The following is a 22,393-nucleotide window of genomic DNA, read 5'->3' on the forward strand; positions in this document are numbered from 1 at the left end:
AGAACTGTGGTCTTCATCTCCAGTGCTCAAGTACCACCGACAGGCCATGTTTTGTGGATTTCTTTTATTATACACAGGTGGGGACAGGCTGGGGCTGTTACCCTGGCACGTCACAAAGTGCGCATGCGACAAAGGGGGTTGCAGCTACAACTCACAGGGGCATTCCACGAGATCGGGGAGCCTGGCCGAGTGCCCTGCATACCAATTAAAGGTGGGACTTAGGAATGGTTGGCCAGGTGGGAGATCCGGGAGCAGGAACGTTTCTATAGAATACGGCTCCCAGTGCGATCAGTAAAAATTTGTTCCCCAAGATACTTTGCAGCACACCAATACCCCTTTCACACCGCACAAATAACCGAGTATCGACCCAGCATATTGCCAGGTCGACACGGGTCAGTCTGCGGTGTGAAAGCGCCATGTCGGATTATCCGGGTCGACTGACCCGGTAATTCAACCCGGGTTATAAGCAGTGTTATTCCCAGGTTGAATACCGGTCAGTGGCAGTGTAAACGGATTCCCGGGTCGAGACGACCCGGGACCCGTTTACAAGATAGGGAGGGGCGGCGCTGTGATGAGCTCATCTCCCAGCGCCGCCTCCGCCCCCCGCTTCTATGGCAACTGGCCCGGCAATATGCCGGCTCTGGAAGCCAGCAGAGAGAGCTAGGAGAGTCTCCAATGCCGGATCCCACCCAGCAAGGACCCGTTTCTAATTCCCGGGTGGGATCCGGCACTGGAGATGTGAAAGGGGTATTAGAAACATTTGCAGGGGTCATAGCCTCACTGCAATGGCCTTTCAGGAAAAGACTACCTTACACCCCACAAACGTATCTCTATATATAGGAGATTCTTACAGCGCTGTTATTTAATATTCAAAATCCTTAATAAAAATTAATAAAGCTTATATAAAACAAACTGAAATTATAGGTGTACTCTTTTTTTTGCAACTGTTGAAACAAATGATCACCTCTAGGACATCCAAACGAAACAAATGATCACCTCTAGGACATCCAAAACAAACAAATGATCACCTCTTACACATCCACTTCAAAACCTGAATCATGAAGACTTATATAATTTTGAAATAAAAGTTTATTTAAAATAAAACACCAGTTTTTAAAAACCATTTAAAAAAAACTACAAAACACCAAAGCCTGCATGGTCAACTTGTGTCATGAACACCGGATTTCATCAGATAATTTATAGGAGGAGCTCACCGGACCTCTAAGAATCCTATAATGTGGTATTTCTTATGCTTTAGCAGGAAAGATGACTCTCCCGGGAAATCCCGCTATGCTGCCCCGCTGGTTTTCCTGGTCTCCACTGTCCGGGACTTGGCCGTACACAGCCACAGTCCTGACTGCTCTCTCACAGCAGTATGAGGTGTGGTTCCTCCAGCAACTCACTACTCCAGGGGGGTCATTCCGAGTTGTTCGCTCGTTGCCAATTTTCGCTATGTTGCGATTTGTTGCTAACTGCGAATGCGCATGGTACGCAGAGCGCATGCGCTTAGTTATTTTACAAAAAACTTAGCTGTTTTGCTGTGGCTTCTGCGGCGCTTTTCAGTCGCACTGGTGTTCGGTAAATGATTGACAGGAAAGGGGCGTTTCTGGGCGGCAACTCAGCGTTTTCCCGGCGTTGGCTAAAAACCGCAGACGTGTCGGGGAAAAACGCGTAGTGTCTGGAGAAACGGGGGAGTGGCTGGCCGAACGCAGGGCGTGTTTGTGACGTCAAACCAGGAACTAAACGGACTGAGCTGATCACAATCTGTGAGTAGGTCTGGAGCTACTCAGAAACTGCAAAGAATTATTTAGTAGCAGTTCTGCTACTCTTTCGTTCGCTATTCTGCTATGCTAAGATACACTCCCAGAGGGCGGTGGCCTAGCGTGTGCAATGCTGCTAAAAGCAGCTAGCGAGCGAACAACTCGGAATGAGGGCCCAGACCCGGTTACAATGCCCGCTCGGCTCTCACCCTGGCTTCAGGTGCTTCTGTGTCGCCGGTACTCAGTGCTGTTCCACACAAGGCTACAGCAGTTTGGTACTTGAAACTAGTGACCGCTCCACCTGCCGGCGACATGTTTCAATTCTATTCTGGGTCTATGAAGTTTTTTTTAAATGGTTTTTAAGAACTGGTGTTTTTTTAAATAACTTTAATTTCAAAAGGATACAAGAATCATGATTCAATGCAGATGTATTAACCTGGAGAAGTGATAAAGAGGGATACGGTCATTAGGTCGACACAGCTTAGGTCGACAGTCATTAGGTCGACCACTGAAGGTCAACAGTCAGTCAAAAAGTCGACATGAGATATTTTCCCCCCACATTTTTTTCCATATTTTGGCTTTTTCCATACTTGACGATCCACGTGGACTACGATTGGAATCGTAACCGTGCCCGAAGCATGGCGAGTGAAGGGAGCCATGCAAGGGGACGCGGCGCACTAATTGGGGTTCCCCGTCACTTTACCAAGAAAACAACACCAAAAACAGTTCAAAAACTCATGTCAATCTTTTCACCTGTGGACTTAGTGCCTTGATGGCTAACCTTGACACTCCAGCTGTTGTTGAACTACACATCCCAGCATACCCTGCATCATTTTTAGAATGGCCAAATAACAGAACTGTAGCAGGGCATGCTGGGATGTGTAGTTCAACAACAGCTGGAGTGTCAAGGTTAGCCATCAAGGACCTAGTGCATGTCGACCTAATGCACATCTCGGCCTTCAGTGGTCGACCTAATGACTGTCGACCTAAGTTGAGTCGACCCAACGACCCATACCCGATAAAGAAGTGATAAAGCAGTGATAAGCGCAAGCTGATAACCCAACAGACAATCCTTACAGATTTGAATAATGACAGTTAGGAGATGATTGGCTGGTGCGTTATCACCTTCCACTTATCACCGCTTTATCACTTCTGTATCCCTTCTCCAGGCTTAATACATCTGCCCCATCTAAAGCGGATGTCTAAGAGGAGATCATTTGTTTCGTTTGGTTGTCCTAGAGGTGATAATTTGTTTATCCTTAAGGACAGTTAAAAAAAACTGGACACTTATAATTTCAGTTTGTTTTATATAAACTTTATTCAATCTTATTAAGGATTGTGAACATCCAGTGCAGGGAGAACAGTGCATAACAATGCAGGGAGAATCTCCTATACATAGCGATGCGTTTGTAAGGTGGAAAGTTGCGCTACATGACGAGGCACAGCTGCAGTTAATTAAGCGCTCAAGTGAAGATTTTTAACTTTTGCCGGAAAAGACTACCTTACACCCCAGTTTGATCCTCAGTGCTTGTCACTGCTGGGAGCAAATGCTCTTACTGGGGACGGTTCCCAGGGAATAAATATCAAATACGTGTGATATATATATAATCAATTTGAATTGATTTGTGCCTGTGTGTAACAAATAAATAAACTGAGATTTTGTATAAGTATTTATACCTAAGGTTTTGCGCCCCCTTGGTGGATTTACTTACCACTTAAATTCTAAGCTACAGTATATACAGAATTTATATACAGTATATACAGAAAGAGACTGATAGGAGGTAGCGACTCTGGTGACCTCTCAGGCAAAGATAATGTAGTCCAGGCATGTCAAACTCATGGTCATCCAGCTGTAGTGAAACTACAAGCCCCAGCATGCTTTACCAGCTGATCAGTGGAAGGTATGCTGGCAAAGCATGCTGGGAATTGTAGTTTCACAACAGCTGGAGGGCCACGAGTTTGACATGCCTGATGTAGTCTATTATGTAGATAACTCCGGAAGCTGCCGGGGCTCTTATAACCGCCAGCGACGGCTGCTGCTGTCCCGCGGGCTCCCGGTGAAAGAATGGAAGGTACCATGAACAGGGTCTTTGGTGTCTGGGTCTTTCTCTCACAGCAGCCCCCGGCAATGTGGTGTTTATAAAATGGCAACTGAGATGCTGATGCAGCAGCAGATTGGAGGAGGTGGGCCGCCGGGTGATGTGATTGCCGCCATGCTGTGCTGGATCAGGAATGTCTCCTGTGCTGTGGCAGCTGGCAGGGCCCACGTGGGATTGCATGGTGCAGTCTCCCCCTAGGAGCGGCCCTGGCCAGGAGGCTGCACTGCTCAGCGATCCCTGATTTCTGTGTGGCCGGACTGGCCCATCGACTCCTTCTGGCATTTGCCGGAAGTGACAGATGGCCAGTCCGGCCCTGTGCACAAGGAGAGTTAATCTATTTTGCTGGGTTACTAAATATCCCACCTGCTTTGGCATACAGAAATCCACAAAACATGACCTGTTGGAAATACTTGAGTACGGGATGCAGTCATCATGTTGACATTTAAAATGCCAACATCCACAATGTGAACACCCAAATGTCGACAGCTATGTTGTCAACTCTGTTGAACTGCCAACACGGAACATGTCAACATCTGCAGAATGTGCACACTATTGACATCTAAAATGTTGATATGCGAAATGCCGACATTCTACAGGGAGTGATAACCCACCCATTCTACAGAGACTGCATAGTTAGGCTGCAGGGTTAGAATGTTAGGGTTAGGTTGCGGGATTAAAGTGATAGAGTTGGCTGCAGAACTAGACTGTTAGGGTTAGGTTTAGACTGCGAGAGGGGAGGTTAGGGTTAGGCACTAGGAGGAGGGTTAGGGTAAGGATTAGGGGTTAACCTTACTCACAGCCAGAATCCACGGAGGATCAGCTGGAACTCATCGTCAGCTGACCTCTGGACCCCGAAGAGACCGCTGCAGCCACCCATCCTGCCAAACAAGGTAAGTCACCACTGAACCACCGGAAACTTTTGTGGACATTCTGATCATGTCAACATTTTATCAGTGTCAACGTGATGAATGTTGATACTACAACTATATCCACAATCTTATGTCGATAACGTGAATGTCAACATGAATATTAACAAAATATACCCAACCCCTTGAGGACCGGTGTTGGACACAAGCTCTGGAACATAAGATATGTGTAAGGCTGCACAGTATGTGAACCACACTGTAACTTATTATACAAAACTGGCCTCACTACATAACTAGGTTGATTGACTCCATTAAGTAAAGCTAATAATAAGATTTTACTTACCGGTAAATCTATTTCTCGTAGTCCGGTAGTGGATGCTGGGGACTTCGTAAGGACCATGGGGAATAGACGGGCTCCGCAGGAGACATGGGCACTTTAAGAAAGAATTTAGATTCTGGTGTGCTCTGGCTCCTCCCTCTATGTCCCTCCTCCAGACCTCAGTTAGAGAACCTGCGCCCGGAAGAGCTGACAGTACAAGGAAAGGATTTTGGAAATCCAGGGCAAGACTCATACCAGCCACACCAATCACACCGTATAACTTGTGATAAACTTACCCAGTCAACAGTATGAACAACAACAGAGCATCAGTTCAACCCTGATGCAACAATAACATAGCCCTTATTGCAGCAATAACTATATACAAGTATTGCAGAAGAAGTCCGCACTTGGGACGGGCGCCCAGCATCCACTACGGACTACGAGAAATAGATTTACCGGTAAGTAAAATCTTATTTTCTCTAACGTCCTAGTGGATGCTGGGGACTCCGTAAGGACCATGGGGATTATACCAAAGCTCCCAAACGGGCGGGAGAGTGCGGATGACTCTGCAGCACCGAATGAGCAAACACAAGGTCCTCCTCAGCCAGGGTATCAAACTTGTAGAACTTTGCAAAAGTGTTTGAACCTGACCAAGTAGCCGCTCGGCACAGCTGTAATTCCGAGACCCCTCGGGCAGCCGCCCAAGAAGAGCCCACCTTCCTAGTGGAATGGGCCTTAACTGATTTTCGCAGCGGCAATCCAGCCGCAGAATGAGCCTGCTGAATCGTATTACAGATCCAGCGAGCAATAGTTTGCTTTGAAGCAGGAGCACCAAGCTTGTTGGAAGCATACAGGATAAACAAAGATTCTGTTTTCCTGACCCTAGCCGTTCTGGCTACATAAACCTTCAAAGCCCTGACCACATCAAGTAACTCGGAATCCTCCAAGTCAGTAGTAGCCACAGGCACCACAATAGGTTGGTTTATATGAAAGGATGAAACCACTTTTGGCAGAAATTGTGGACGGGTCCGCAATTCTGCTCTATCCGCATGGAAAACCAGATAGGGGCTTTTATGTGACAAAGCCGCTAATTCTGACACACGCCTAGCCGAAGCCAATGCTAGTAGCATGACCACCTTCCATGTGAGATATTTCAATTCCACCGTTTTGAGTGGTTCAAACCAGTGGGATTTCAGGAAACTCAACACCACGTTAAGATCCCAAGGTGCCACCGGGGGCACAAAAGGAGGCTGAATAAGCAGCACTCCCTTTACAAACGTCTGAACTTCAGGTAGAGAAGCCAGCTCTTTTTGAAAGAAAATGGATAGGGACGAAATCTGGACCTTAATGGAACCCAATTTCAGGCCCAAAGTCACTCCTGACTGTAGAAAGTGAAGGAAACGGCCCAGCTGGAATTCCTCCGTAGGGGCATTCCTGGCCTCACACCAAGCAACATATTTTCGCCATATACGGTGATAATGTTGAGCTGTCACGTCCTTCCTAGCCTTTATCAGCGTAGGAATGACCTCATCTGGAATGCCTTTTTCCACTAGGATCCGGCGTTCAACCGCCATGCCGTCAAATGCAGCCGCGGTAAGTCTTGGAACAGACAGGGCCCTTGTTGCAACAAGTCCTGTCTTAGAGGAAGAGGCCACGGGTCCTCTGTGAGCATTTCTTGCAGATCTGGATACCAAGTCCTTCTTGGCCAATCCGGAACAATGAGTATTGTTCTCACTCCTCTTTTTCTTATGATTCTCAACACCTTGGGTATGAGAGGAAGAGGAGGAAATACATAGACCGATTGGAACACCCACGGTGTCACCAGGGCATCTACAGCTATCGCCTGAGGGTCTCTTGACCTGGCGCAATACCTCTGTAGTTTCTTGTTGAGGCGGGATGCCATCATGTCCACCTGTGGCAGTTCCCACCGACTTGCAAGCTGTGCGAAGACTTCTTGATGAAGTCCCCACTCCCCCGGGTGGAGGTCGTGCCTGCTGAGGAAGTCTGCTTCCCAGTTGTCTACCCCCGGGATGAACACTGCTGACAGTGCCCATACATGATTCTCCGCCCAGCGAAGAATTCTGGTGGCTTCCGCCATCGCCACCCTGCTCCTTGTGCCGCCCTGTCGGTTTACATGAGCCACAGCGGTGATGTTGTCTGACTGAATCAGAACTGGTTGACCGCGAAGCAGTGCCTCTGCTTGACGTAGGGGGTTGTAAATGGCCCTTAGTTCCAGGATGTTGATGTGAATGCAAGTCTCCTGACTTGACCACAGACCTTGGAAATTTCTTCCCTGTGTGACTGCTCCCCACCCTCGGAGGCTTGCATCCGTGGTCACCAGGACCCAGTCCTGAATGCCGAATCTGCGGCCCTCGAGAAGGTGAGCACTCTGCAGCCACCACAGAAGAGACACCCTGGCCCTGGGGGATAGGGTGATTAACCGATGCATCTGAAGATGTGATCCGGACCATTTGTCCAGTAAGTCCCATTGAAAGGTCCTTGCATGGAACCTGCCGAAGGGAAGGGCCTCGTACGATGCCACCATCTTTCCCAGGACTCGAGTGCAGTGATGCACTGACACCTGTTTTGGTTTTAATAGGTCCCTGACCAGTGTCATGAGTTCCTGAACCTTCTCTATCGGGAGATAAACCCTTTTCTGGCCTGTGTCCAGAATCATGCCCAGGAAGGGCAGACGAGTCGTAGGAACCAACTGCGACTTTGGAATATTCCGAATCCAGCCGTGTTGCCGTAACACTTCCAGAGAACGTGCTACGCTGATCAGCAACTGCTCTCTTGACCTCGCTTTTATGAGGAGATCGTCCAAGTATGGGATAATTGTGACCCCTTGCTTCCACAGGAGTACCATGATTTCCGCCATTACCTTGGTAAATATTCTCGGAGCCGTGGAGAGACCAAACGGCAACGTCTGAAATTGGTAATGACAATCCTGTACCACAAATCTGAGGTACTCCTGATGAGGTGGATAAATGGGGACATGAAGGTATGCATCCTTTATGTCCAGAGACACCATAAAATCCCCCCCTTCCAGGCTTGCAATGACCACTCTCAGCGATTCCATCTTGAACCGGAACCTTTTTAGGTACACGTTCAGGGATTTTAAATTCAATATGGGTCTGACCGAACCGTCCGGTTTCGGTACCACAAACATGGTCGAATAATAACCCTTTCCTTGTTGAAGGAGGGGAACCTTGACCACCACCTGTTGAAGATACAATTTGTGAATTGCAGTTAACACTATTTCCCTCTCTAAGGGGGAAGCTGGCAGGGCCGACTTGAGGTATCGGTGAGGGGGCATCTCTTCGAATTCCAGCTTGTATCCCTGAGACACAACATCTATTGCCCAGGGATCCAACTGTGAGTGAACCCACTTGTGGCTGAAATTTCGGAGACGCGCCCCCACCGGGCCTAGCCCCGCCTGTGGAGCCCCAGCGTCATGCGGTGGATTTAGTGGAAGCCGGGGAGGACTTCTGTTCCTGGGAACTAGCTGTGTTGTGCAGCTTCTTTCCTCTGCCCCTGCCTCTGGCAAGAAAGGACGCACCTCGGACTTTCTTGTTTTTCTGTGATCGAAAGGACTGCATTTGGTAATACGGTGCTTTCTTAGGTTGTGAGGAAACATATGGCAAAAAATTTGACTTCCCAGCCGTAGCTGTGGAGACCAGGTCCGAGAGACCCTCCCCAAACAATTCCTCACCCTTGTAAGGTAAAACCTCCATGTGCCTTTTTGAGTCGGCATCACCTGTCCATTGCCGAGTCCACAGGACCCTTCTGGCAGAAATCGACATAGCATTTATTCTAGAACCTAGTAGGCTAATGTCTCTCTGAGCATCTCTCATATATAGGACAGCGTCTTTAATATGCCCCAGGGTCATTAATATAGTATCCTTGTCTAAGGTATCAAGTTCCTCAGATAAGGTATCCGTCCAAGCTACTACAGCACTACACACCCAAGCCGACGCGATTGCCGGCCTCAGTAAGGTACCTGAATGTGTATAAATGGACTTCAGGGTAACCTCCTGTTTGCGATCCGCAGCATCTTTGAGGGTAGCCGTATCCTGTGACGTCAGGGCTACCTTCTTGGATAAGCGTGTCAAAGCTTTGTCCACCCTAGGGGAGGATTCCCAGCGTAACCTGTCCGTTGGCGGGAAAGGATACGCCATAAGAATCTTTTTGGAAATCTGCAGTTTTTTATCTGGAGATTCCCAAGCCTTTTCACATAACTCATTGAGCTCGTGTGAGGGGGGAAAAGTTACCTGCGGCTTCTTTTCCCCATACATATGAACCCTCCTGTCAGGGACTGGGATTTCCTCTGTGATGTGCAACACATCCTTAATAGCTATAATCATATAACGGATGGATTTAGCCAATTTTGGAACTGGAGTCAGAATCCATGTCGGTATCCGTGTCAATAATTTGGGATAGTGGGCGCTTCTGAGACCCTGTCGGCCTCTGCGACATAGGATCAGGCATGGGTTGGGACCCTGACTGTCCTGAGGTTTCAGCTTTGTCTAACCTTTTATGCAAGGAATTAACATTATCATTTAAAACCTTCCACATATCCATCCAATCAGGCAGGGCCGTAACTACGTGTGTGCCAAGTGGGCTTGGCACACAGCGCAGTTGCCCTGAGGGCGCACGGCCAGCGGCATGTAATGAGTCAAATTGACTCAATACATGCCGCCTCTGCTGTGTGCTGTGTGCGCCGCGCTGTGGAGGGAGAAGAGGACCAGCGCCAGGCAGCGGAGAAGGAGGAGGAGGGAGGGGGAGCAGGGAGCCGCAGCAGCGCTATGTCATTGGTAGTAAGCGCCACTGCAGCATCCCCCTCTCCTTCTGTATTGGCTGCCCGGCGCTGCTGTGGATGCTGGGATGCGGTTCCTCCATCCCAGCATCCACAGCAGCGCCGGGCAGCCAATATGGAAGGAGAGGGGGATGCTGCAGCGGCGCTTACTACCAATGACATAGCGCTGCTGCGGCTCCCTGCTCCCCCTCCCTCCTCCTCCTTCTCACCTCACTGCCTGCACCGAGGGAGCTGCACGAGGAGCCTGACTGCCAGCAGGGAGATGGTAAGTATATCTCTCTTTCTCTCTCTCAGGGGGTCACCGTCTGCCGCAATGTGTAAAAAGGGGGATGGCTGCCGCAATGTGTAAAAAGGGGGACTGGCTGTAAAAAGGGGGCGTGGCTGCCGCAATGTGTAAAAGGGGGGCCTGGTTGCCGCAATGTGTAAAAAGGGGGACTGGCTGCCAATGTGGGAATGTGTCCTGTTTTACAGGACACATTCCAGCTGCAGCAGCTAGGGAGCCTGTGTCCCCTGCGGGACAACGTCGCTGACAGCGCTGGGACAGCTTGTCTGTCCCCAGCGCCTGTCAGTGTGTGGCGGCGGCGGGTGTCCGGTGCAGGGATTACCCTTTTCCCTGCACCGGACTAGAAGCTGCAGGGGCATTTAAATGTTGGCGCCCTCCGGGAGCCAATCGCGGCTCCCGGAGCGGCAGCCAATCGGAGAGGGGCGCGGCGAGCCAATCGGCGCTCGCTGCGTCATAGGCCCCGCCCCCGGCATCTGACGTCAGACGCCGGGCGGGAGCCTGAAGATAGGTCCGCGCGCGGGAGCGCGAGGAGAGGAGACGCCGGGCGGGAGCAGCGGAGGAAGGAGGCCGCGCCGAAGAGCGGCGAAGAAGCGGACGGGACCCGGAGTAAGAAGACCGCGCCGAAGAGCGGTGAGGAGGTCATGAGGACGCGGAAGAGGCCAGAAGACGTCGGCCTGCAGAAAGAAGATATCCAGCGGCGGCTGGACGCGGAGCAGCGGAGGCGACGCCGCTGGCTAGGACGGGCCAGCGGCAGAAGAGGGCGCTGGAGATCCCTAGGGCAGGTGAGGCCTCAGTGAGGCAACTTTCTCCCCCTCCCTTTCCTCCCTCGACCACCAGGGACGGGCATTAGGCCCGGGGCACAATCCAGGCACTAGGCCTGTGGCGCAGCTAGGAGTTTGGGGGATCACCGTTAGATTTGGTGGTTTGGGCGTTAGGCCCAAGCCACCTAAAACTGCGCAAGTTAGGCGGGCACTAGGCCCGTGGGCAATCCAGGCATTAGGCCTGCGGAGGTATTAGAGGGCTTTATGCCCTAGTCCAGTTGGCGGCCACTAGGAACATAAGGTGACCCTGGGCACTAGGCCCAGGTCACCCAACGGGCAACAAGTTAGGCGGGCGCTAGGCCCGTGGGTGAAGTCAGGCGCTAGGCCCAGCGAGTAAGTGCCCCCAAGGTGAATAAAGGTGGCACTGGGCACTAGGCCCGGGCCACCCGGAGGTGTTTAGGTGGGCAGGCTGTGTGGCGCCCACCCCCTTCCAGCGGCAGGTAGGAATTAAAGGGACAGCACCGTGTGATCTTGTATTCCGATATTGTGATGAATGTTGTTACCGTGCAGGGCAAAGTGTGTGGTTGTTTTAAGTTTGTGCATAGTTGTGTTGCACCACTCACACGAGCTAGTTTGAGGGCTCTGTTTATGTAGCTAGTGTAGCGGACGCACACTAGGGTAGTTCTAGGCCCTGCACGGCTGTTTGTTTGTTTGCCTCCTTACAGGGACCTGTAAGTGGAGAAGATCGGAGTGCAAGACTTGAGACGGTGAGTAGCATCCGTGTACGTTTGTCCCTTTGTCTGTCCCCGAGCGCCGGAATAGGGATTGCTCACGGACGTGAGAATCCCCTTCATCACACTACGCGCGTGAGTGCGAGTGTGTGAATTCTGGGTGGCTGAGGCTTTGTGCCTGTGATGACCTTTCACCCAACCGGTGAAGGTCGCCGTCACCCCTGGGGTATCCCCTTTTCCGGTGGAAGAAGGGTTGATACCCCCCTTGAGGTAACCTATTCTCTCCTCAGCTCGGTCGTCGGTCAGCTCCGAGAGGGAATCGCCGTGTCCGGATCCGATTGAAGATTGCCAGGTCCGTTGAAGGTTCCGGTACCTGAAGGTGAGAGAGAGCGGCGCCTGGTGAGTACCGACTCTACACCTGCACGGCAGCAGGCACCACCACACGCAGCCGCGCCTCTTACACCGCAATGTGTAAAAAGGGGGCCTGGCTGCCGCAATGTGTAAAAAGGGGGCCTGGCTGCCGCAATGTGTAAAAAGGGGGACAAAAGGGGGCCTGGCTGCCGCAATGTGTAAAAAGGGGTACTGGCTGCCGCAATGTGTAAAAAGGGGTCCTGGCTGCCGCAATGTGTAAAAAGGGGGCCTGGCTGCTGCAATGTGTAAAAAGGGGGACTGGCTGCCGCAATGTGTAAAAAGGGGGCCTGGCTGCCGCAATGTGTAAAAAGGGGGACTGGCTGCCGCAATGTGTAAAAAGGGGGACTGTCTGCTGTAATGTGTAAAAAGGGGGACTGTCTGCTGTAATGTGTAAAAAGGGGGACGCTGTCTGCTGTAACGTATAAAAGGGGCTCTACCTGGTGTAGTGACGCTACTGTGCAGCGTAATTTGAATAATGTAGACTACTGTGCACCGTAGTATGAATTGCTATTATTTTGTGGCCACGCCCCTTACCCGTGAAGCCACACACCTATATATTTTTTGCGCGCCGTAGGCGCGCACTGCCCCTATCTTACATGGGGGGGGGGAGGGGGGCGCCACTGTCATTTCTTGCACACAGCGCTAAAATGCCTAGTTACGGCACTGCAATCAGGTGTCGGCCCCGCCCCTTCGACGGCGGGCTTCTGTCCCGCTAAAATACATATCTTTTTTAGCAGGGGCTCATACATATATACAGTGCCCAACTGTATATATGTTTACTTTTGCCAACAAAGGTCCATATGCTGCCCAGGGCGCCCCCCCTGCGCCCTGCACCCTTACAGTGACCGGAGTATGTGAGGTGTGTATGGAGCAATGGCGCACAGCTGCAGTGCTGTGCGTTACCTCATGTGAAGAATGGAGTCTTCTGCCGCCGATTTCGAAGTCTTCTTTGCTTCTCATACTCACCCGGCTTCTGTCTTCCGGTTCTCCGAGGGGGACGGCGGCGCGGCTCTGGGATCGGACGACGAGGGTGAGATCCTGTGTACGATCCCTCTGGAGCTAATGGTGTCCAGTAGCCTCAGAAGCAGGACCTAGCTTCAGAGAGTAGGGCTGCTTCTCTCCCCTCAGTCCCACGATGCAGGGAGTCTGTTGCCAGCAGAGCTCCCTGAAAATGAAAAAACCTAACAAAATACTTTCTCTCAGCAAGCTCAGGAGAGCTCACTGAACAGCACCCAGCTCGTCCGGGCACAGATTCAAACTGAGGTCTGGAGGAGGGACATAGAGGGAGGAGCCAGAGCACACCAGAATCTAAATTCTTTCTTAAAGTGCCCATGTCTCCTGCGGAGCCCGTCTATCCCCATGGTCCTTACGGAGTCCCCAGCATCCACTAGGACGTTAGAGAAAACATTTATTTATTTAACATAAATATTTATTATAACATATTAGAACAGCCCTGAGGCCGACCCCATACCATGCCGGCAATAACACAACTGTAAGCTGCATTTGGTACTAAAATAAGCCAGATCATTTATTTGCAAACTGGTGATTGGTATTTATTACTGTGGATTATATAACCGGGTTGGGTTCAGGTGACCGGCGTTTGGGATCCCGAGCTTTAGATTGCCGGGTAGGGGGAGCGAGTGCTGCGTAACCCCTTGCGGTGGGAATAGTCCCTGTTAGTCGGCATGCCGACTGTTGGGCTGTCAATCGCTCAGGATACTGGCGTCGGTATAGTGATCGGCGGTACGTCTCATATAACCTGGCATGAGAAGACAGGGGCAGGAGACCAGCTCGCCCACCAACCATTCTGCACAATGTTACCTCACTTGTGAAGATAACTAGATTGTATAGCTTGTATAAACATGACGCCACTGGAACCAGACTGTCCCGGAAGTCTCTGGAACCACCACTGTGATCAGCAACCATTAGATCTAGTCCCGAGTCACATGATGGTCACCGATCCTGCGTTTGGGTTTCCAGAATTTCCCAAAAGAAGAGGAGAATATATATATATCACTGTACGCAAGAACAAACCACAAACCAACTACATTGGGCAGGGGTGGGGTATTTATCAAGGGCTGGACTACAGTAATCCCATAATATTTAGTGGAGTAGTCACAGCGCTTTCGGTTTTGCCTGCTCTCCCCTACGTCTGTAATATAAGGATATTTCTTCCGGTTTGCTACCAAAATAAATCCCTATCTGTACCTAAAAAAAAAGGAAAATAAACCAATATAACTCTGCTTGTAAGAATAATTAAACACTATTACCAAAAAGTCAGATTTGGTTCAGTTATGAAGGAAAAACAACAATCCAGCATGAAATAAAGTGGGAACGATCTGGGTCTCTCTGCAGCACCAAAACACTCCTATAATGATTCTCCTGCACTGGGTACATGTAGCATCCATACCTGTGTCTATACAGATCTCTTACCTTCCTCCACCCCCTCTCTGCTGATTGGCAAAGCCATGGCATCCTGCTTCCTTAGATGACTGGTTCCCACCCAGTGTCTGGATCCTGGACGTGTCACTGGAATTTCTAGGAAACAGGTGAAAACTCTTAAAACAAATGATGACACTGACATAATACGTGATCGTTATTTAAATTGCAAATTAACAATTTAGCTGTTTTTCACACAGAGATTTTCATGCATATTTATGTTTCATATTACAATATTTAACACTGATGTGTTCTCTGAAAACTGATCATGCATCTTACAGTTGGTACCCGCAGATGGAGTAGAATTTGGTGAACAGTGAATTGACGATAACACATAGCTGGAAAGCTCTCACTAGCACAGTCCTCTCCACCTCGTGCCCTGCCTGCTCCATCTCTGTCAGCCTTGTGTTTCCATGTATCATCTGTTTTCTGTATGATTTGTTATACTGACTGTCAGACACTGAAGAGGGACCTTAACGCACGATGATGATAAACTGCCTTATAAAGCCAATTCATGGGTCACCTTGGTGAGCTGTCAAATGCTGATATATGTCCGTGATAACAAGTCACCCAGGTATGCGAGAACTTCCACTCCCTAACAGCACTGTATGTCACAAAGAATAAGAAACCAACTGTATTCCATAATATAAGGGTATGGCATTTATAATCACGGCTGTACTGGGCCTATGGGCTGTCTGGATGGCTGGCTGAGCCGCTCTACCTCCTGGTGCTCTGCTCGGCCAGCATGCTTAGACTGGTGTAGGGATGACCATCAACCACCTATGATTCAAAACCATCAATGGGTCCGTGGCGATGACAAATAGTTTCACCATCGATGGGTGAGACACAAATAGTTTCCACCATTGATGGTAAGAGTGGGCCCAATGTTTTCTTTTTCCTGCTTGCACAGCAGCACAGAGCTACTAAGCTGTCAGCCCTGCACCGCTGCTGGCCCCAAGTCCGACAGCAGAACAGTTTACTGAACACCAGTATTAGTCACAGTCAGTGAGCGTTTACCGCGAGAGGTGGGGCGGGGCTGCTGGCTGTGGCCCGCCTCACTGACTGGACGCTGGCTGAACTCAGCTGTCAGTAGCCAACACACAGCCAGTCTGCTGCTGCTGCAGCCCAGCCCCTCCCAGTCCCTCCCTGCTCCACTGACACTGAGGGTCATTGAGAACCCGTTGGATCTGCCACTTCATGGTGGTCATTCCGAGTTGTTCGCTCGGTATTTTTTTCTTGCAACGGAGCGATTAGTCGCTAATGCGCATGCGCAATGTCCGCAGTGCGACTGCGCCAAGTAAATTTGCTATGCAGTTAGGAATTTTACTCACGGCATTACGAGGTTTTTTCTTCGTTCTGGTGATCGTAATGTGATTGACAGGAAGTGGGTGTTTCTGGGCGGAAACAGGCCGTTTTATGGGTGTGTGTGAAAAAACGCTACCGTTTCTGGGAAAAACGCGGGAGTGGCTGGAGAAACGGAGTAGTGTCTGGGCGAACGCTGGGTGTGTTTGTGATGTCAAACCAGGAACGACAAGCACTGAACTGATCGCAGTTGCCGAGTAAGTGTGGAGCTACTCAGAAACTGCTAAGAAGTGTCTATTCGCAATTCTGCTAATCTTTCGTTCGCAATTTTGATAAGCTAAGATTCACTCCCAGTAGGCGGCGGCTTAGCGTGTGCAAAGCTGCTAAAAGCAGCTTGCGAGCGAACCACTCGGAATGACCCCCTATGTGCATTGTACTGATATTTGCTACTTTGCGCATGCACAGGACGCGCGAACTGGTCCTGCGATGTAGGAAGCAGGATGAGAGCAGAGTGTCAGTGAATGCCGTTTGGGGAGTGTGGAGGGGGCGGCAACAGTCTAGGTTTCCCAAAACAAAGGGGCGTGTCACCACCATTTAGAGGGAGGGAAGAGGCCAGGGTTCTCCATCGCTGGATGGAGTTTTCCTGGCCTCTGCAATGGGTGGCTTACACGTTCCCATGTGTGCCGCAAGCCGCCCAGTGGTGTGTGAGTGATCCAATCCCGGATCACTACTGCAACAGACTGCATCTACTTGTAATAGACGCCTCCTGCTGCATCACCATGCAGCGTTATCACTGCTGCTGCCAAGGAAGTGATCGCAACCCCAACCACTTCTGAATTATCCCACTGAGCGCAGAGCTACGTGACAAGATTTGGCAGGCTGCAGCAGCGAGCCGTCTACCAGCCGCACATGTGCAGAGGAAATGGGCAAACATTCCATGGAAGAAGAAACCATCGATGGTATGTCGTTTAATAGTTTCAGATCATCAATGATTTTAGCTATTTTTACCTCAATGGCAACTATCGATGAAGGTGTAACCGATGGCCATCTGTAGACTGGTGTGCCATGGGGCCATGCCCCTGTGACTACCAGCATGCCCTAATACCATGTGGCCCCACCCCTGCCATGCGACCCTCTGCCCCAGGGGCTTATTTTAAGTCTCAGTCTGTTCCCATTTATACTGTGCAAATCTGGCAGCAAAGAGTAGGAAAGGAGACTGCGGAAATAGTGGAGACAGACAGAGCAGTGGGAACGTCTATCAATGCCAAGAAGTCACATGGAAGATCGTTTGGTCTACAGTACATCTGACTACACTAAGCTGTAATTGCATTCTGGCATAGGGCGGGGGGGAAGCAAAGACTTCCTTCAGCTCTAGAACTAAATCTTATGACGACAGAACAGGGTATGTTCAGCCCTTTCACATCCACATCACACATGTAAAGGTGAGACTTGCCATGACAGCTACTGGTAACCCCATAGACTTTAGCAGTTAGGCCTTGGGCCGCCCCATTTGGTAAAACACCTCTGCACATGTTAGTAAGAAGAGACGCATGGTACACTTCCTCCAGGTGACTCAGGACATACCTCCTAACATAAGCTGTGCACACAAACACTGGGAGTGGCCTCTGGGTACTTGGTCATGCATCACGCCTCTGTGTTTCGCAGCTGTCAGCGCCAAGAGATGCCATTCTGGTCTGTCTGACACCCTGCCGGCAGTCTGTTGTGTTCCTGGGAATCAGACGTACAACAAATGTTACTGACCAGGAATGATGTACGTATATCATCTACCTCCTGCACTATAAATGGAACACAGCTGGAATGTAACCTTAATAGGCCTACTTCCACATGCCATCCCATCAAATGCATGGGCGCCAAGTTCCTGGCCTGGACACAAGTTGGCTAAGTCACAACGCTTGTTGGAGTCATGGTATAATATTATACTTACATACCAGTTACCTGTTTTTAAAAAAAATGACAAATTTCCAAATGCATTTCCTTATTTCTATTAATTGATACTGATGGGACAGAACCAGAGGTCTCATCTGTCTCTTGTCCTGCAATGTCACATGGAATTGTGGAAGCAGCCTCTCATTCTCCCAAATTATTATTGCACCCTTGCCATATTTGCCCAGTGTGTCGTTACAAGGGGGGTGCGGGCCACTCAAGGGTGTCACCCTAACATGGAGTGACACCAAAATGCCGACTCCTCCACAGTAACAGGAGCCGGGTGCTGCAGAGTGACACTAACCTGCAGCACTCTGACACAATTCCTGGGCTCAGTACTCAGAAGCGGCCTCTAGGATGTCTCCAATCATTATAGGACCTATTTATGACACACAACTCCTCCCGAATCATCATGTGACAGCAGCAGTTTCCGTGTGATTTTATTATCACTGCTATTTATCACTAGCTGAATGCAGGCCATAACATATGTGGCATACTGGAATGTTAGGAGACAACAGATTTTGGAAAGTTCCAAAAGCCTTTTGATTCTTATCAGTGAGTGGGGGAGTTTATGGCCCCAAAACCAGTTACTTGCAGACCCTGTGACATGTAAGGAGTTAGGACAGGAAGTGTAGGGGGTTTTAGTAGAAGGAACAAAGCAGAGGCTAGAATTCAGGGTGAGCTGAGGACTGAGGATGGAAGGCACAGGCTAAGTGTCCAGGAGAAACGCAGTCTGGGGACTGTGGAACAAGCATGGTACTCCACAGTCCCTGGCATTATAGAACAGCATGTAGGTGCTGCTAGGAAGAGCAAAAGATATCCAGATTTGCAGTGTGAGAGCCACAGTATGCAGAGTACAGTGGAAGGAACCAGGAACACAGGGGATCCCCATCTTCAGGGGTACCTAAGAAGGAGGATGGGAGGTGTGAGTCTGCGGGAGAGGACGACCTGGGTGAGTGGTAGGAACCACGTTTGGCGGAAGGTCCCCAGTAACGTGTCCATGAGAGATCCCTTTTAGATAGAGCCACTAGCGAATGGGGGAGAGCACACTGAAATGAATCTCAGTTTGCGGAAGCCGCAATACTGATTCCCAGAGACTGCGCTGGTATGTACTGTACTGTAATGCTGTCACATCACTGTAAATGCTGTTATTGCCAGTGAAGCAAATGAAAGGAGATGTAACCTGATGTAACCCATATGAATATTACCCTGAAGAGAGAACAAGAATTAAATGTTATTGTTGTGATAACCCTGTCTGAACTGTGAATAAACTGCGTGCTTATGTGATGAAACGGCCTGGCGTCCAATGCTTTTAAAATTACTTATGGACCTGCCGCTCCCCGGCTATCACACATAGATATCACCTGCGCTCAGCTAAGTAACGCAATCCCCATTATTTACATGGAGGCCTCAGTCTAGTCCAATTTACCAAGTCCGAACAGCAAATTTAGGAGCTTTATCCCCACATAGCAATAACCTAAATAGTATTAAGGAGAATATATAGTATATACTATTAAGTAGAGATTATTATCACATTATTTTCTATAAATGATCAGTAAAAATAGGATTTTAATTACCTACTGGTAAATTCTTTTCTCGTAGTCGGTAGAGGATGCTGGGGTCCACGTTAGTACCATGGGGTATAGGGGGTCATTTCGAGTTAATCGTAGCCCTGCAAAATTTTGCAGGGCTACGATCATGTCCATAGACATGCGGGGGGACGCCCAGCACAGGGCTATCCCGCCTCGAATGTCAGTGCTGCCCCCCTCCCTCCAGCAGAAGTGCAAAAGCATCACAAAGTGGCGATGCTTTTGCACTTTAGGAGTAGCTCCCGGCCAGCGCAGCTTTAGCATGCTGGCTGGGAGCTACTCATCGCTCCACGGCCCGCAGCGGCTGCGTGCGATGTCATGCAGTCGCTGCGGCCCGCCACCCAAACGGTCTGGCCATGCCTGCGTTGCCCAGACCGCGCCTACGAAACGGCGGCCAAACGCGATAAACTGTAGCATGTTATCGGGTCAGAATGACCCCCATAGACGGGTCCACTAGGAGCCATTGGCCCTTTAAGAGTTTAATAATGTGGGCTGGCTCCTCCCTCTATGCCCTTCCTACCAGACTCAGTCTAGAAACTGTGCTCGACGAGACGGACAACTTCGAGAGAAGGAAACTACACAGATAGTGGCGAAATTCATACCAGCTCACACAAACAAGGCAAACCAAGGTAACTAGCCTGAAAACTCAGCAACAGCTGAAACATTACCTAAACCAGTTAAAAAACGCAGTATTTAACTAAGAACAAAGCAGTACTGAACCAAGTAACCACTGCAGGACAATGAAGTGCTGGGTGGGTGCCCAGCATCCTCTACGGACTACGAGAAAAGGATTTACCGGTAGGTAATTAAAATCCTATATTCTTTTACGTCCTAGAGGATGCTGGGGTTCACATTAGTACCATGGGGATGTACCAAAGCTCCCAGAACGGGAGGGAGAGCGCAAAGGCCCCCCTGCAGAACTGATTGACCAAACTTGAGGTCCTCAGAGGCCAAAGTATCGAACTTGTAGAACTTAGCAAACGTGTACGACCCAGACCAAGTAGCCGTATGGCAGAGCTGCAAAGCCGAGACACCCCGGGCAGCCGCCCAGGTAGAACCCACCTTACGAGTAGAGTGGGCCTTAACAGATTTTGGACACGGCAATCCTGCCATAGAATATGCATGCTGGATAGTGAACCTGATCCAACGAGAAATCGTCTGCTTAGAAGCATGACACCCAATTTTCTTGGGATCATAAAGGACAAACAGAGTCCGATTTTCTGTGACGAGCAGTCCTCTTCACATAGATCTTCAAAGCCCTCACAACATCCAAGGACTTTGATGCAATTGAGGAGTCAGTCGCCACTGGCACCACAATAGGTTGGTTGATATGAAAAGCCGACACAACCTTTGGAAGGAACTGCTGATGCGTCCTCAGCTCAGCTCTTCTTCATGGAATATCAAGTAGGGGCTTTTCCAGGACAAAGCCCCCAACTCCGACACACGTCGTGTAGAAGCCAAGACAAACAATGTGACAGCCTTCCACGTGAGAAACTTGACCTCAGCCTCCTGTAAAGGCTCAAACCAATCCGATTGAAGGAAATGCAACACCACGTCAAGATCCCAGGGTGCCTGGATGTGCAGAAGCCCTTTTAAAAATGTCTGTACTTCAGGGAGGGCAGCCAATTGTTTCTGGAAGAAAACGGATAAAGCCGAAATATGGACTTTGTGGATCCCAACCGCAGGCCCATATCCACACCTGCTGGCAGGAAGAGGAGAAACCGTCCAAGTTGAAACTCCACCATAGGAAATTTCTTAGATTCACATCAAGACACATATTTTTTCCAAATTCGATGGTAATGTTTAGACGTTACTCCCTTCCTAGCCTGTATCAGGGTAGGAATAACCTCGTTCAGAATACCCTTCCGAGCTAAGATCTGGCATTCAACCTCCATTCCGTCAAATGTAGCCGTGGTAAGTCTTGATAAGCGAACGGCACCTGTTGTATAAGATCCTCCCGAAGAGGAAGAGGCCTCGGATCTTCCAGCAGTAAATCCGCGTACCAAGCAGGAGATCCGCGTACCAAGCTCTCCTTGGCCAGTCCGGAGCAATGAGGATCGCCTGAACTCTTGTTCTTTTTACAAGCTTTAGAATTCTTGGAATGAGTGGAAGTGGAGGGAACACATACACTGACTTGAACACCCACGGTGTTACCAGGGCATCCACTGCCACTGCTTGTGGGTCTCTCGACCTGGAACAGTACCTCCAAAGCTTCTTGTTGAGGTGGGAGGCCATCATGTCTATTTGAGGTACGCCCCAAAGACTTGTCACTTCTGCGAACACCTCGGGGTGTATTCCCCACTCTCCCGGATGGAGATCGTGCCTGCTGAGGAAGTCCGCTTCCCAGTTGTCCACGCCCGGAATGAAGATTGCTGACAGCGCCACCACGTGCCTTTCTGCCCAGAGAAGGATTCTTGTCACCTCTGACATCGCAGCTCTGCTCTTCGTTCCACCCTGTCGGTTTATGTAGGCCACCGTCGTTACGTTGTCCGACTCCACTTGAATGGCCTGATCCTGCAGAAGGTGTGCTGCTTGTAGAAGACCGTTGGACACGGCTCTTAGTTCCAGGATGTTTATTGGAAGAAGGAATTCCTGACTTGACCACCAGAGGAGTGAAATCCTTGCTTACGGCGACAGACGTATCCTCTGGTGCATGTGTAGATGAGATCCCGACCACTTGTCTAGGAGATCCAGTTGGAATGACAGAGCATGAAATGTTCCGTACTGTAGAGCCTCGTAAGAGGCCACCATCTTCCCCAGAAGGCGAATACACTGATGAACCGATACCCGGGCAGGCTTCAAGACATCCCGGACCATTGATTGTATCACCAACGCTTTCTCCACCGGCAGAAACACCTTCTGCACTTTCGTGTCGAGGATCATTCCCAGGAAAGAAAATCTCCTTGTCGGCTCCAAATGTGACTTTGGAAGGTTCAAGATCCAACCATGTTCCCTGAGCAGATGAGTCGTGAGAGCAATGAACTGCAACAACTTCTCCCTGGACGATGCCTTTATCAGCAGATCGTCAAGATATGGAATTATGTTCATTCCCTGTCTGCAGGGAGCCATCATC

General features: G+C 49.8%; 1 protein-coding gene across 1 annotated transcript in view; it reads right to left on the reverse strand.

The window, feature by feature from the left end:
• LOC134969515 (copine-7-like) overlaps nucleotides 1-22,393 on the reverse strand; it is a 600,833-nt gene that overhangs the window by 323,963 nt on the left and 254,477 nt on the right. Inside the window, exons 8-9 of the mRNA XM_063945515.1 lie at nucleotides 17,372-17,515; nucleotides 14,480-14,584 (exon numbers count right to left, since the gene is read on the reverse strand). The gene's annotated coding sequence lies outside the window, so the exon portion shown is untranslated. The remainder of the gene's footprint in view (nucleotides 1-14,479; nucleotides 14,585-17,371; nucleotides 17,516-22,393) is intronic.

Source organism: Pseudophryne corroboree, chromosome 11 (genome assembly GCF_028390025.1).
Source record: "Pseudophryne corroboree isolate aPseCor3 chromosome 11, aPseCor3.hap2, whole genome shotgun sequence".
Classification (NCBI taxonomy): Eukaryota; Metazoa; Chordata; class Amphibia; order Anura; family Myobatrachidae; genus Pseudophryne; species Pseudophryne corroboree.